Source organism: Balaenoptera borealis (genome assembly GCF_965194805.1).
Source record: "Balaenoptera borealis genome assembly, chromosome: 5".
NCBI classification, from domain to species: Eukaryota; Metazoa; Chordata; class Mammalia; order Artiodactyla; family Balaenopteridae; genus Balaenoptera; species Balaenoptera borealis.
Genome location: NC_138862.1, coordinates 87096700 through 87109476, shown reverse-complemented (window position 1 = coordinate 87109476; position 12777 = coordinate 87096700). Strand labels below are relative to the sequence as shown.

Here is a 12777-nt window from a genome sequence, read left to right as displayed (position 1 = left end):
CTCCTCCTTTCACCACCATCCTAGCACAGACTCCCTAAACCTCTTACCAATCTCAAAGCTAGTTTTATCACCTTTATCCATCTCCCAGTCCAAACTATCATCTACATTGCAGCCAGGTTAATTTCACAAAGGCCAGCACTGATCACATTACTGCCCCGTTCAAATACCGTGTTGGTTTCCTATTGCCAACTGATATCCAAAAACTTTAGCTTTTTATTCATAGTCATGGAATATAGTTTACCACACAGAGCCATTTCTTCTAGCGGCAGGAAGAACTGTCTTTTCGCTTTGAGGAACTGTCTCTTCCCCACTCTAGCCCATTTGTATGGTGGGAAACATTTTACTACTAGGCTTTCAGGGTGAAACATATGACCCAGGCTGAGCCCACCAGGACATTCAATCCCTACTGGTCACACATTTGACCAAGTCAACCAACCAGGGCAAATGGACTCAGCTCCAGGATTATGTAGGAACAGACTGATTCTTCATTAGACTTGGTGTTCTAATGATGTAAGCTTGAAGCTGTCAGCATCTAGCAGCTGACATTAAATAAACCACACTTAAAGCTAGCCTACCTATGTACTTTAAGTTATTTCAACTAGCACATTCCCTTTTCCAGTTGAGCTGAATTTTCTGTCACTTGCCACCAAAAGAACACTTATTAATACAATGGTCTTCCACAAACTGGCCCCTGTCTTTTTTCAATTCTGTGCATTCCCTAACTTTTGTAGTAATTTTACTTTTATATTATTCCCCAAATAATATCCAAGTTATCCAATAATATCCAAGTAAGTCCAAGTTACACTTCTACGCTTTCCACTTGTTGGAATGTATTCTCTCTCCCTACTCTTTTGGAATGAAAGCTCATTCATTTTCCAAGTTTGGTCTCAAATTCTATTACCTTCATGAAGCCTTTATTGATCCTCCAGTTAATACATCCCCTTGCTGGGAACTCCTTTATCATAAAGCTTTTCCTTTGTTTAAGTATTTCTATGCTTTTTTTTTTTTCTTAACTCCCTATTAAATGTAGGCAGATGGAGACAAGAACTTTGTTTTATTCTTTGTTTTGCTTAAATAACTTACACCATCTTGAATGGAAAATTCTCAATAGTAATTCAAGAACATAAATTATTTTGGGTGTATTTGAAATAGTATATAATTTTTGAAAATAAAATAATTTAAAATAATTTAAAAATAATTTACTCGGAAGGCATATTTCAGATATAGTTCTTTTAAATAAAATATTACCGAAACTGTTGATTTTATGTAGAATCACACAGCTAAGGCTGGAAAAAAGCTTATGGTTTTTGTGGCCTGACTACATCCTTTTTTCAAATGAAGAATGTGAGGACCAACTAAATCAAATGATTATTCTTGAATGCTTTGACAGATGTGAAACAAATAATTATGACTGAATAAAGAAATTTGGGAGTATAATTAACTCAAAGTACACGAATGATGATAAAATTCAGTTTGTGCCACAATAATGCTGATATCTGAAAAATTTTTTGATGAATTAATACCCTAAGGGAAGAAATGCAATGGATGAATTGTAAGACTTAGGAAAAGTTGCAAATCCTCATAAAGATTTGCAAAGGCATTTTAGGAATGTGATAGAATCAAAGGTTTACCTCATATCAATGAAAATGATCTTGGTTTTGCTACTCACAAAGAGAGGGGATTTGATTTTTTTAAAGAGTTCTTGTTAGAGGGAGAGACAAGCAATATTATATCAGTTAGAGAGGTGATATAATCTACAAAGAATGAAGAATTATTTCTCAAGGTAAATCCATGGTTTCTAATCCTGGTTCAGATAATTCTCTTTTCTTAGATTATCCTACTCCCATTTATCTACTGTTAAAACAGACAGTTATATGGGGGAAAATGAACCTTAAGGCTTTTTTGAAAGAGGAAATAAGATTTTGATGTGATATATAATGCCTGTGGGTAAATGCTTATAAAATTATAACGTTTTAGAAGTAAAATAATCTTGGTATTTAGTAAAGTTTAGGCGATTTTGTAGATCAATGGTAGAGACTAATTTTTTTAAATTCCACAAAGAATGAATCACTAGAATCTTGTATATTATTGTAATAAACATCCATAGTGCCTGAGTTTATACTCTTATTATTTCCTTTCTGGACTAACTTATAAGAGTTTCCTAAATTTTTCACCCTCCCCTTTCTCTTTATTCTAATCGATTCTCTATAATGCAATGAGAGTCAACATTCAAAAATAAATGTAAATTAATTTAAAAAGCCTTCAACTTTCTCCAATAACAAGAGGATAAAATCCACATTATTTTCAAGACAAGCAAAGCTCTTTGCTATTTTTTCCTTCCAAGCTTCTTTTCTCACAAGTCACCAAATATAATCCAGGATTATCTGGCTCTTTGCCGTCCCTGGAATATGCTGTGCTGGATCGCACCTCTGTGTCTTCACGCATGCTGTTCCCTCCATTTGCAGCTCTCTCCCTTTCTTCTTCTCCTTCACATGCTGGGGAATCCATAGGTTTGTTTCAGGCCATTGCTCAAGTGTCAGCTCCACTGTGAGGTTTTCCTTTACTCCTGTATGCCTTGTTTGTGACTGTATATTCGTTTTATACGCATGCCATCGGTGTTATCTCACAAGAGTGCACTTATTGATTTACATATCTGCCTTCTCACTAGGCTGTGAGGTCCTTGCAGCAGAAGTTGTGCTTACACATCACTGTGTCCTCAGGACTGAGCACAGTGCCTGGCACACTGTGAGTGCTTACTCAACATTTGGTGAATGAATAAACTTCCATCTTTCCATTAATAATATGTTTTGAACTTTCTGAAGTGATGCATCAGTTTTTAGTGAGTAAATGTGCAAAAAAGCCATGTCAATGCTAATGAAGAAAAAGAAATTATGTTTATTTTCTATTTATCAAAATAAGGAATTGGGCATTTGAAACAAATGGAGTCTTTTAAGCCCCTAATGCAGAGTTATTTTCAGGCACATGCAGTATTAACTAAATATTAAGATCCACAGAAGGGTAGAGCTGAAAGGGATGCTGGATATCACCTGGATCATGCACTTGATTTTACAGATGAAGAACCTGAGGCCTAGATAAGTTAAGGGACTAACTTGATCAAGGCCTCTGTCCTGGCCAGCCTCTATAACCAGCTCAAAAGTGCTGGAATCCCAGGGCTTGAGTGCTTCAAGAAAAGGAGTGTAAGAACTACCTGACCAGCCAATTGGACCTTCCTGAAAACTAGGACAGGCCAGAGGAGGCCCAGACCAGTGTTGAAGATGTGATTCTTCACCCAATGTGAAGAAGAAAAGCTTTTGAGGTGAGGTGGGGTGGGTAGGAAATGTGATAGATTCTCTGCCGGAATGAGTTGATAAGGCTCATTTATATCAGCAAGTACTCCTAAGGGGATTGATCCAATTTGGTAAATGGGAATATAGCTTGAGCTTTGGAATCTCTCAGGCTTTGAGAAGAAAAAATATTCACAGCATAAAAAGCAGACAATGGGCAATTATACTTAATATGCAAATACTCTTATGAATACAGTTTTTAAAAATAATCCAATAGGAACATGGGCAAAGCATGAATAAAAATTATAAAATAAGAAGTATAAATGGTCAATAAATACAAATGATAAACAAATAAAAAGTTAGCAAAAGTAGCAATGAAAGAAGTGGTTACTTGAATGTAAGAGCATCATTGCACTTATCAGGTTCGCAGTTTTTTTTTAAAGAAAATGCTCAGTATTGAGAGACGTTTTAAATGAATACTTTCTTACAGTATTAGTACAACTTTTCTGGAGGATGGTTTGGTAATATGGATCAAGATCTTCAAAAATGTTTATACCTGGTGACTTAGTATTTCCACTTTCAATAATTTAGAAATAATCACAAATTTACACTAAGATTTATATATGAAGCATTGCTTGTAATAGTGGAAAACGGAAACAACTTAAATGGCCAACAATAGGAAAATGATAATTTATTAATTTGGATATGATGGAACACTATTCTTCTTTAAAAATAGTGACTTGGATACTAAAGCATGGAAAATGTATGAGTAAATATTAATGAAAAAGTGGTTTCTGTCATAATAATAATAGCAGAATGCATATATATATATCCATTAAATATTTATATATATATATGGTGTGTGTGTACACATACTATATATTTACATATATATAAAATTCCTTGCTATCTGACTACTACTGTACGAACATTCATTGTAATCACTTGTAAAAAAAATTACCCCAAATTAACTAACCAATTCAGTATCCAAATTCATTATCTAAATTAAAAACAAAACTATAAGGGATTTGCAAATACTGTTTAGGGAAGACTCTTCAGTTGCTCCTGAGTCCTGGCAAGAGGGTATACAGATCGCTGCAGGCTCATTGCACCTGTTTCCTACAGGCGTGTAAACAAGACGTGCATTATCACTACCATTTTCCCCACCTCCCTGATGGTCTAGACATTCAACACTACCAGAGATCACTTCTGTAAGGCACCTAAGGGGTCTACCAGCCCAGGTCCAACTCAGATCTTATTTTTATTATCTAACTCATTATTTTATCATTTGTGTTACAGTACATATTTCTTGTAGTACAGAGGGAAAATGTAATTTGTGTTTGCTAATGTACAGTCTCCATGTGTACTGCATGTGAACATACCAATGAGTTCATTAAGAGTTTAATAATCAGGTGATTGGTGTTTTATATGCTTTATATTATGCAGAAATTCTTGGTGGATTGTTACATTCATGTTTAAGAGTATTTTAATGACATTTGAGGAAATTACTTGGAAGGTTTTGATGGGCTGAGGAAATTACTTGGAAGGTTTTGATGGGCTGAGAACTTTTTTTTTTTTGTATTTAGAGTACTGGAATATGGCTCCTGTTAATTGAATATCTAACATTTTTTGAGAAGCATATTATATTCAGCTAATGAAGATAAGGAGAGACTCTTGTGGTATTTTTGATTTTTGTACTGGAATTAAATGCCCCTGAAATGTTAGCAGTGTCTTCTCTGTGATACTGTGAGTTTATGTTCTTTTACATTATATTTCCATGTTTTCTGAATTTTGTAAAAATAAGGTTTTGCCATGAAGTATTTCCAGTAAAGCAAAAGAAGGAAGAGTGATAAAGGAGGCTCTCAGGACTTTACTTCTGTGACTTCAGTGAGGGGGGGAAGAAGTTGAACCATATTTGTATAAGGGATGTGGGAAGAATGTGTTTCTGCATAAATTTATCATGATTAAAAAGCTAAGTTTATGACATGGATTCTGAGAAAAGAGTTTATTAATAACTATTTAGCAGGATCCTCTTTTTTTCTCCTTTGCACCTTAAGAATTCATGTCACTTTGGGTCTCTTGAGTGGTATTGTGAGCCAGCAACTAGAATCATGAATTCTAGGCACCTAACATTAGTACAGCTTGTATTTATATTATTTGTAAAGAAGGAACGTGAATATTTACAAGTATTGTTAAAACTGTGTGGTAGAGACAACCAAACAGTTTCTGTACCTCAGCTGTCCCCAAGTTCTCCAGCCTTCAGGATTCTCTTTTAGTAAGAGTAGTGGAGGTTCTTTGTAGCACTTGATTTGCAGGAAGTCCTGTTTGTCCTTACTTCCCCATTCTGAGACTTCCCAGGGTGTACCTGGATGACTTCTTTGGGTTTCTTGCTTTCTCATTACTATTCTTCAGGCTTCTGTAGCAAGTCACATAGCACTTTGTCCCATGTGTGAACATAGGTCCCATCTGAAATCCCCCAAACTTGTAAGACCAGCCTGTGGTTTTTAAAAAAACGTTATAGAAGGCTTGAGGTTAACAGAAGGGGTTTATAATGTAGAAGATGGAAAACACAACTGGGGGGTAGATACTGCTATTTCCAGCTGGCCAGTCTCCCATTTCCCTTGGCTAATGCCATATTAGAGGGGCCCACTCCTCTCCCTCATTTAGGATTGATTTTGAACACGAACTCTCTGTTCTTGAGTCCAGGGCCCCTAAACCTGGACACATTTTTGGGTTCCAGAAATGACACTCAATGAAGAGGGCCTTTTATTTATCATGCAGAGTAATGTCACTCCTCAGTGTCCGTTTGAGATCAGGATCTTGCTCTTTTATTTCCAAAGGCCCATTATTTCTCAAACAAGAGACTCCTGAGGGCAAAAGGTGAAACCAAGCCCCCATCATGAGTAACAGAAAGAAGTAAATAAACTTTGAAATTGAAGGATGTTTCAAAAAGTTTCAAAGCTCTTAGAATCAATTCCTTGGACTTGGTTCAAAGAACTTGATCTCTCTTTCCATTATCCCCCTATTCTCTCAAAAGTCTTTGCAAACAGAAAAGTTTTCCAAGTATTTGAGTTAGTACATCAAGGCAGCCCTAATATTGGTTGGTTGGGAGTATGTGGGTAGGGTGTTTTCCAAAGCAAACTTCAGCAGTCATGCTTTCTTTTTCCCCTGTTACCTTTCCAATGAGCCATGGTTGGGAAATTAAAGTTAATAACACTGAAGTCATTATTATCAATTTAAGATATTCAAAATATCGTTGAATCCCAGCTCAGATACATACCAGACATATGTAGCTTTTGTAAATCACTGAATATCCCTGGGCCTTAATTTCCTCACCCGTAAGATGGGGATAACAATACCTACCATTAAGATATGTTGCAAAGGTTACAGATAAATTCTGTAGAGCACTAAGCATGGTGTCTTGTACATCACAGAGATTAATAAATTTTAACTATTGTGATTATAATTATAATCATAAAGATTATGTCTTCAACTCCTTTGTTCCTCTTTCCCTCTGTCACAGTCACCTGGCAAAAGCCCAATTCTGATTAAATCCAACCTTTGACTATTTTGATACCTGCTACACATTGCCGGCCTCATCTTAAATTCAGGACCACAAATCGCAAGTAGGTCTTTTGTGCTGCCCCGCAATCCTTTATTTCCTTAGTCAGTCTAGTGTCTCGTGCTTCTGATCCTCAACGCCTCTTTACCTTAACTCACCCTCAGTTGACTACTTCAATTTTTTATTTCACTGGGTAAGTAGGAAAAACCAAGAAGATAATTTCCACACTCTCCTACCACCTCATCTATTAATCTACTTGCATCTGTGCCTGAATGCTTTACTTTCGTTTTGTTGCAAAAGACAAAAGTTCTGCTCCTGAGGCCAACTCTTCCCCTTGTGAACTGGATCCCATTCTCTCTTGTCTCCTCAAGAACTTCATGCCTGCGATTTTCCCATCTCTCTCATACATTATAAACTGTCCCCACTTTACTGCTCATTTCCATCAGCCTAAAAACATGGATATCGCCCACCTTAAAACAACACACTCCTGACTCCTCATTCTCCTCCAGCTATCAATCTTTTCCCTGTTCCTTTACAGCTAAGCTCTTTAAGAGATTTGATTATTCTAGATGTTTTTACTTCTCCGTTTCTAATTTCTCAGGAATCTAATCTATAAGGCCTTTTGACTATCCTGCATCACCAAAAGTGCTTTGTAAAGGTCGATAATGGCCTTTATGTCATCAGATCCAATGGTCAATTCTCAGTCACCATCTTACTCGACCTGTTGGCAGCATCTCATACAGACTGTCACCCTCACTTCTCAGAACACTGGGACACCACTCTCTTTCGGCTTCCTTCTACCTCACTGCTCTTTCTTCCTCTCCTTGGCTGGTTTCTTCTCAGCTGAACATGGGTGTGCACTGGGGCTCAGTCCTTGGGCCCTGTCTTTATCTCCATTCATTCTCTGGAGGATCTCATTCAGTCCCATGACTTCTTTACACTGATGATTCAATACTTTTGTCTCCAGCCCTGTTCTCGCCCATGAACTCCAGACTTGCGTTTACAACTGCTTACTTGACATTTCTGCTTAAATGCCTAATAAACATTTCAAACTTAGTAGTCCCCCAAGTCAAACTCTTGTTTCCCACTTCCCTCTAAATCTGTTCTTTCCACAGCTTTCCCATTCTTCTAGTTGTTCAGGCCCAAAACTTTGAATCACCCTTGACTATGCTCTTTCTGTCATATTCCAAATCCAATCCATCAGCAAATCCTGCCCACTCTACCTTTGAAGTAGGCAAACTACTTCCTTCTACCTCTCCAGTTTTCACTCTGGTCTTTCACCTGGACATGTGCCTGACTGGCCTTGCTTCCACCCTCCCCCTCTGCAGACTCTTTTCCACAGCAGCCAGAATAACTCTTTTAAAGCACTGTTCCACTCAGTCTGAGACCTCATGCCTGCAACACTACATGGTCTGCCACAGTAGCCTCTCTGATCTTGCCTTCTCTTACGTTTCCTTTGGTTGTCAGTTGGCCCAGGCACACGAGCCTCCCTGCTGCTCCTCCACCACCCCAATCATACTTCAACCTTCCTCCAGCTGTCTATAACGCTCATTTTCTCACTTCAACCTTGGGAATCTGTACATAGAAGGTTCTTCCTCCAGCTATCTATAATGCTCATTTTCTCACTTCCTTCAAGCCTTTGCTCAAAAGTCATTAACAAATCTACCTCTCATTATTCTCTTTGAAATAGTTTATTTGGTTTTTGTTCCAGTTTCTAATTCAGAGCTCCTAAAACCACTGGAATTTCCAGTGAGGAGAGTGATACAGCTGTCTTTTATTATGTTAATGAGGCGACTTTTGGATGCACCTAAGTATGGGAACTGGTTGCCAGTAGAGCCAACCAGGTGATTAGAGGGTTGGAACTTTCAGTCTCCCCTCACCCCTGACCTCTGGGGAGGGGAAAGGGACTCATGAGTGGGTTCAATTGCCAATTGCCAATGACTTAATCAATCATGTCTATGTAATGAAACCTCCATAAAAACACCAAAGGACAGAGTTCAGAGAGCTTCTAGGTTGATGAACACATGGAGATTCAGGGAGAGTGGCCTTGGAGAGGGCAGGGAGCTCAGCACCCCCTCCCCATACCTTGCCCTACATATCTTTCCCATCTGGCTGTTCCTGGGTCATAGCCTTTTGTAATAAACCAGTGTTCTAGTAAGTAATATGTTTCTCTGAGTTCTATGAGCTGCTCAAGCATATTAATTGAACCCGAGCAAGGTGTCATTGGAATCTATAGCCAGTCAGTCAGAAGCACAGGTGACAACATGGACTCGCAATTGGCATTTGAAGTGGAGGGCAGTCTTGTGAGACTGAGCCCTTAACATTTTTAATTTGGTGCTGTCTTCAGGTAGATAGTGTCGTAATTGAGTTAAATGGCAGGGCACCCACCTGGTGTCTGAGAATTGCTGGTAGTGTGGGGAAGTCCTACATTCCTCCCAACACACATTAATATTGGTGATCAAAATCCTTAGTCCCCTTAACTGAAATACTAGTTTTGTAAGAGAAAGACTTTGTCTGATTATTGCTATATCCTTAAATACACACACACATATACAAACACACAAATACACACATACACACGTATGTATACATATATGTACACACATACATGGATGTATATTTGCATTTCATGTGTGTGTTTACATCTTTGCTGAATAGATTACAATTCAGAGGACCTTCAACTAAGTCTAAGTTATATTTATCTAGGGCAGTATTCAGAGTCTGGACTACTTCTCTGTAAAGCACTTTCTCCACCTGACCTCTTGCTCTGCTTGCTTTGAAGTATGTTTTTCTCATTTTCTCACTCAATTTTGATGTCTGTTGATACCACCCAGCATTTCTGCCTCATATCCCATCTAACCACAACCAATGGCTTCAACTGTTATGCTTGACTCACTTTAAATAGCCATGTCTAGCCCGAGCTGTGATTTGCCCTGACAGATCAATTTCCCTACTGTGTACTTCACGAGCTACTTGGTGGCACAGCCAGTATCAGCTCCATGTACCATAACTTCCTGCCCAGTGCTTCACCTATCATACTGAACTCTCAGTGCATTCTGTATGGAAGGAAAAAAGAAAATAACTCAAATACATCCCATCAAGCAGCTGAGAGGGCACTTGAACAGCTTTCAATGAAGACTATGAGGATATACACTTTTCAAACAATCAAACATCTTACATGGCACCAGATTTGAAGAAAGCTATCCAGCTACTATTGGGGTTTTAAACCAGTCTTTGAGTCCCATGATTTCTTATTCATTGATTCTCTGGCTTCTGGAGAAGTCATCACTTTCTCAATAGTCATTAAATGGCAGAAACAAATTTTTCTTCCGATGAAGCAGCCAGTGGCAGCACAAAAATCTCCCTAGGGATGTTTATAGGTTCTTAGTGGGAGTGAGCAATGTTGTAGCCTTCTAGAAGGCAACCTAGACAAATGTATTACATTACAAAATGTGCAAATGTTTTGGCCCCAAATTTCATTGCAAGAAATTTACCGTACGGATATACTCATTAAAGTTTACCATGATATAAATTCAAGGATGTTCATTGTAGCACTCTTTGAAATAGAAAACTTTCGGAAACCACCGAAACTCAGTAGGGTCTTGTTTAAAGTGGACTTTGGGAAATTAATTTTTATGTAGTCATTACAAAAGACGAGATGATTTTTATTATGTGTGTAAGTGGAAAGATGGCTATAACATATTGATTTAAAAATCATATTATGGAACATTATATAAAGTATGAACACACTAACTTAAAATATTTATTTGTGCATAGAAGTCCAGGCTATGTTAAAACTGTTAACAGTGGATACCTCTAGGGACTGGGATTATAAGAGGTGTCTGTGTGCGCTGCAGGGGTGGGGAGGAGAGTGTGTGGAGATGAAGGGGAGCTCTCTTGGGCTACTTTCTTTATTATTTGATATTTGAAGACAAAATTACAAAATAATTTTATAATAAAAATAATTAAATATTTTAATTGTGAAAAAATCTTTGAGAGCATTTGAAATTTCTACTGCAATAACATCTCCTGGGATTATTGTTACTGTCTATGCCAATCTTGTATAACTTTATGTCTCCAGCACCAAGACACTTTTGGGGTCGATGGGCCCATTATTTCCTCATCCTTTCACCACCGTGGGACCGGTATTTAGCCTCTGCTATGCCTTCATATAACTGAGTTTTCATAAAACATTTAATAGTGTTAGCTATTTTAAATTCCCTCTTCTCTATCTATCTATCTATCTATCTATCTATCTATCTATCTATCTAACTCAGATACTGCAAAGTAGCCTCAGGATCTTTAATTTAGAAATGCAACTACGGGATTTGTCATTGAAACATCTACCATCAGGGTCTCTTGACAATGATAAAAAATATGAGCCATATTCTCAGGCTCCATGGCTGCCGCAGTGTTCTCTGAGGGTCTGAATACTGCTTATTTTCTCCCCATGCACCCAAAAGCTATCCCATCGCTGTGAAGTGTTCTTCAGATACTGACAGAACAAGCCTAGAAATAACATCTCAGAAGCTTGGGGGAAATACTTCTTGTTGTAAAAGAAATAAACAAAAATCATATTTGGTGAATTGCTTTTCTTTTTTAAAAAGTATAAAAGGCCAGAGCAACTGGTGGTTCCTGATGCTTCTTAATTTTGTTAACCAAGTTCCTTGGATTGGAAAGAGAAAAGGAAAGAGATTGCCTTCTTTCATGCTGAGGGAAGCAGAAATGGAAATCATTCCCATTGTTGCTTAGCTCAAACACTTGGGAATTTATTGACAGTTCAGCAAAAATAAAGAAAAGGAGAAAAGACTAAGCATTCTGTATTTGGGCAAGTCCTTCTTCTGCAAATACAATCATGTGAAGTCAGGTGTCCTTTAAGGCCATCACAAGGACTCGTGGAAAAGGAAGAAGCTATTCAGAATTAACCCCTAAAGAAATTTGAGAAACAGCTGTTTTTTTTTGGGCACTCCTTCCCCACTTTGCATTCCTCTGCCCTTTTTCACCCAGATGACCATTGGTTATACTGGTCCAATGACCTAAGGCAGAGTTCAGTGTCCTAGAAATAAGTTCAGCTGGAAATAAGTGTCTTATCTATCAGCTGCTTTTAACATTCAAGGTCCTTTTGTTTTCCCAAGGAGTACCTGTGAGGATCCCAATCATATGATTTTCATATACCATGTATGCCTTTTCCCTGGCTTAAAGGATTGTCTGTGGCAGGGATTAGGTAGAGGCCACAGTTAAGGGAGATTTTGATAGGACTGGCACCCTAGATCCTAATAGGCCATTTGCATTATCTGTACTTGTACATACATCATCTCACTCCATCTTCCCATGAACTTGGTGAAGAGACAGAGTGGAAGATGACCACCATTTTTTGGACCCTCATCCTATTGAGAGGTTGGGTCTGTGTCCCCTGTTCATGAATCTGGGTTGGCCCTGCAACTGTACAACCAGGAGAATATGGAGAAGCATCACTGAGTCCATTTCTGGGCCCACGTCTTAAGAAATTAGCAATTTCAACTTCCTGTCTCTTAGAACAAACTCTCCAAGAGCTCTGAGCTGCCTTGTTAGAAGTCTAATTATTGTACTTGAGACTGTCATACTGGAGAGACTACATGTAGGTACATTGGGCCACAGTTCCAGTTGAGCCTGGCCTTCCACACGATCCAGCGAAGGCACAGATGTGAGAATGAAGGCATCTTGGACCTTCAGAACAGCTCATACGCTAGCTGAATAACATGGAGTGACCTCGGTCAATGCTGCATGGAGCAGACACATTACCTGCTCGATTTCCTGATCCAGGAATCATAAGCTAAAATAAAGTGGTGGTTGTTTTAAGCCACTAAGTTATAGGGAAACTTGTTACACAGCCATAGGTAGATAACTGGAACAGACAATAATTATCCCAGTTTACAGATGAACTCTGAAATG

At 38.2% G+C, this 12777-nt stretch overlaps 1 long non-coding RNA gene across 1 annotated transcript; it reads left to right on the top strand.

The window, feature by feature from the left end:
- The first annotated feature begins 206 nt into the window (after positions 1-206).
- Positions 207-12555, top strand: LOC309629598. The gene is made up of 2 exons (XR_014245132.1): positions 207-4800; positions 4832-12555. It is a non-coding gene; the product is annotated as an uncharacterized lncRNA (long non-coding RNA).
- Positions 12556-12777: the final 222 nt, after the last annotated feature.